General features: G+C 50.7%; 1 protein-coding gene across 1 annotated transcript in view; it reads right to left on the minus strand.

Annotated features, from left to right (window-relative positions):
• The window catches only part of LOC113218021 (protein takeout-like), a 244,964-nt gene extending 242,284 nt beyond the window's left edge, over positions 1 to 2,680 (minus strand). The window contains exon 1 of the mRNA XM_052265910.1: positions 2,674 to 2,680. The gene's annotated coding sequence lies outside the window, so the exon portion shown is untranslated. The remainder of the gene's footprint in view (positions 1 to 2,673) is intronic.
• Between the last annotated feature and the right edge of the window lie 1,045 nt (positions 2,681 to 3,725).

Below are 3,725 nucleotides of genomic sequence, written 5' to 3' on the forward strand. Positions count from 1 at the left end.
CAGCAGCAGCAGCAGCAGCAGCAGCAGCAGCAGCAGCAGCAGCAGCAGCAGCAGCAGCAGCAGCAGCAGCAGCAGCAGCACCCGCGCACGCGCACTCTGCTCAACCAAATAACACGATAAAAATTCTAAAAGTATGAGTGACGCGAGGAAAACTGAAACAATCACTACAGCGTAGTAGAATAATAATATCAGCAGAATAGTGTGCTCGTCGCATGATGCCCGGTCGGATCGCACCCCGTTACCTGACGGGTAGGGGTGCTGGCTACAACCAACACTACTTCTAACACACGGCGCGTTGCACCGTCCGCTATGAAAAATTTGCATAGATTTGTTTGAACGTTGCTGGGGTGCTGCCCGGGGGTGAGGGGTGGCGGTGGGGGGCCTCAGCGCGACCTACATTGCCCCGACGCCACGCCCCATCCTGCGCGCGAAAAGTATAAAATACAGGGGGAGGGCGTGGTGCGGTCGGTGAAGTGGAGGGCTGTCGAGGGAGCTCCAGAGAAGAATATGGGGGGAAAAAATGGAATACGCCGGCGCAGCGAGTTTAGTGGGAACAGCGAGGTTGTCCGAGTGCTTTGCGGCCGCCTGCTTGCTCGGCGCCGCTGCTGCCGCGGGCGGTGCGAGTAGCCACCGAGGGAAGGCGGTGGTGAACTCAACCACTGCAAATATCTCTTTTGAAAGGGTGATGACTCTTTGCCTGAGTTTGGCCTCCCCTTTCAGAAAATTATTTGTAGTTTTGTTCTGGAAAATTTCCTATGAGAAATGTTGTTACTTGTTACACACACAATGAAGTGTGCACCTAAATCTGTCATATACTTAACTTGTTTTGTGGTTAGTCATTTGTCAGTGGTTGGTTTGCACCGTGTCCTCAGTGAAGTCTTAATCCTGAAGTGCATTCAAAAATTCAATTAAAGACAACTAAAGTTGAAAGTGTTACTGTTCGATCACTATTTTAAATTGTATTTTACACAATTCTTATGCGACACTATGTCTAAAAAGATGTTTTCCACAGTGCCCACAGCTTGCGAGTTTGGAACGCCCTCCGCCGCCGAAGAAGACAAGGAAAACTAGGAAGTGGTGCTGGTTTTCTCATCGTCCATCCCCTTCTTTATCAGCAGCACCCTCGCCACCCTGCGCGCAGAGAGGACCGCCGGGCGCGCGGGCGGGAAATTCAAACACGACGACGCCAGCAGAAAGTGTATATATATGGAAGGGCGCTCGAGATAGTGTTAAGCTCATTCCTTGCGGAGTTTATCCATGATTTGTGGCGGGATGTTTCGAAAGTCTGGAGGAAGTAATTAATAGCCGGCAGCACTCTGCTCCCCTCGGCCTCGCCGCCCGCGGCCTCCCCTGACGGCCGGGGCCGGGCCCGGGGCCGGCGGAGGAGTTGTACGAAGCCGTGACATCGCTCATCTGTCGCTTTCAATTCAACCCCCTACCCACCCTTAACACGCCCCGCCCCACCCCGCCCCGGCCTGCGCCATTCAGCCCCCATCAGCACCATCATCCTCACACGCACCGCAGAGAAGTAAAGAGACAAAATGAGTCGGTTGGCGCCCGCTTGGCGCCCCATATTCACTCTCTTTTTCGTAACTTTTTTTTTCACTTCATTTTAACGCCCATAGCTTCGTGACCGTAGTTGCTTCGCAATCCCCAAACCCATAAGGTTTGACACACTTAGCGCAGAGCTCATACGATGTTCCTTCTTCATAAGTCCACATTTTATTGTTAGCAGCCTAATATGTATAAAAGGTCAAATTTGTTCCTTAGTCATTGTTTTCGTGCCCATTCAGACCGAATGGAATTTTGTTCCTAAGACTGGACAAATTGTGTGAAGCTTCACATAATATGTTCAGCTTTTAGGAACAGAACTGCCTCCGGTCTGAATGGGCACGAAACCGTCGCTGACATATTTTTGAACAAAAGTGTCCACTTTGGTCTTCAAACATATTTTAGCAGATTTACATATACAAAGGTGCGCGAGAGGGGTAGTATTTTTAGTCACAAAAATGAAAAACTACTTATTTATTTTGTTTACAAAAATTTACAAGATGCACTGTCTTCCTCTCTCTGTTTTCGTCGCTCGACCCCGGATAGTGAAAAACCTTCCACAATAATTCTACTCAATTCATGCCACCCCCCCCTTCCCCCTCCTCCCGGGTCATTACCAACAGCTCTCGCGGTTCCTGCGGACAAAGGCAAGAAAATCCCCCACGGCGCCACCTGGCGTCGCGGCGCGTCGCGGCCGGGCTAGCCTGCCTCTCGCTTATTGTTAGCCTCCCCTTTCCACCCCCTACGCCAACCCCTACCCGCCCGCGCCCTTTCACTTTCCCCTCTCTTCTCCAGCCTTCTCACCCTCGCACCGGCTCGGCCACGCTTCCCCGCACCAATGACTATACTTCACCAAACTCCATTCTCAATGGCGAATAATCGATCCCCTTTGTTAAGTAATCCAGCCATCAAGATGTGCGGCGGTGGGGCGGGAAGGGGTTGCGCGGGGGTGGGACAGACATACTCTGCAGTGCGCTCGCGGAGGGGATATTATTCATTTGCAGAACGACCAAACTTACAAGAGCTATAGTGAGTGACAAACGTGTTTCACAAACGGAAATATTTACGGCTGTTTCTTTCTGAAATAATTACACTGAAAAAAAGAACTAGTTGCGGTTACTAGGATCTTGGTGGCAGGTACTAGATAGTTTAGTAAAATAGGAACCACTCCTGGAAACTCAAATGTGATACTGTTCAACAGTTAGAGGTGCAATGACATGAATGAGTATTACACATTTAAGTAGTGCCACACATGCGCACACATGTACAGGGCTTCCAGGGCAAATATTTGTGTGATATACGTGTGGTACTATACTTAAAAGTAGTGTGATAAATGTTGTGCCAAAGGCACTAATTTTTACCCCCTTTTGGGCTGTTAGTGCCCCAGGAAAGTCACGACTTAGCAGCACCTTTATTGTTTTACCAGTGTGTACAACTTTTATTGCATGTTATTACATCTCTTTTTTGATGTTATGCGAGGAGGGATGGGGGGAGGGTTATGTAAGAAAATCCATTTAGAAAATTGTTTTTCTAGCGCACCCTCGACGATTTTGCTCTTTGTACTCAGCCGTGACTTACAGGTGAGCGGACCGGCCCCGTCTGGCGAGGCGAAAGGGAGGGGTGTGAGTTGGCCCACTCCTCCGCACCCCTCCGCACCTCGGCCCAGTCCCAGTCGTCGTCCCGTCCCTGGAAGGCGGGCAGGCGATACGGAGCCTGACGGAGCAAACACATCATATAGCGCAAACATACGTGATTGGCGCCATTCTGGAACCCTGCCAGATGAAACCACCCCCCGCCACGCCCCTCCACGCCCCGCCACGCGCCGCCACGCCCCCCTTCGGACTGTCGCGCCCCGCACCCGCCCTCCTCCTTCCTCCTTTTATGCTTTTCTTGTCCCTTTTGTTATTGAATCTGCTGCAGCGCCTCTTGCGCCCCTGCCAGAATGGACGTCACCAAATACGAGTTTATCGGAGTTTATAGTACACAGGCGGATGATCACGTTCAACCAACCCCAGCGCGATTAAACGACTTTTTTCTTTGCTCTGCTCGACTCTGCTGCTCTTTCTCCTCTTTCTCTTTTTTTGCCGTTTTTCTTTATTTTATTACAACTTTTTCACGCGACATCGAGTTTTTGGTGTTGTATCGGGCCACGCCAGAAGACCCATGCACCATAC

The sequence above is a fragment of the Frankliniella occidentalis genome, unplaced genomic scaffold (genome assembly GCF_000697945.3).
Source record: "Frankliniella occidentalis isolate FOCC.00 unplaced genomic scaffold, Focc_3.1 Scaffold32, whole genome shotgun sequence".
In the NCBI taxonomy this organism is placed as follows: Eukaryota; Metazoa; Arthropoda; class Insecta; order Thysanoptera; family Thripidae; genus Frankliniella; species Frankliniella occidentalis.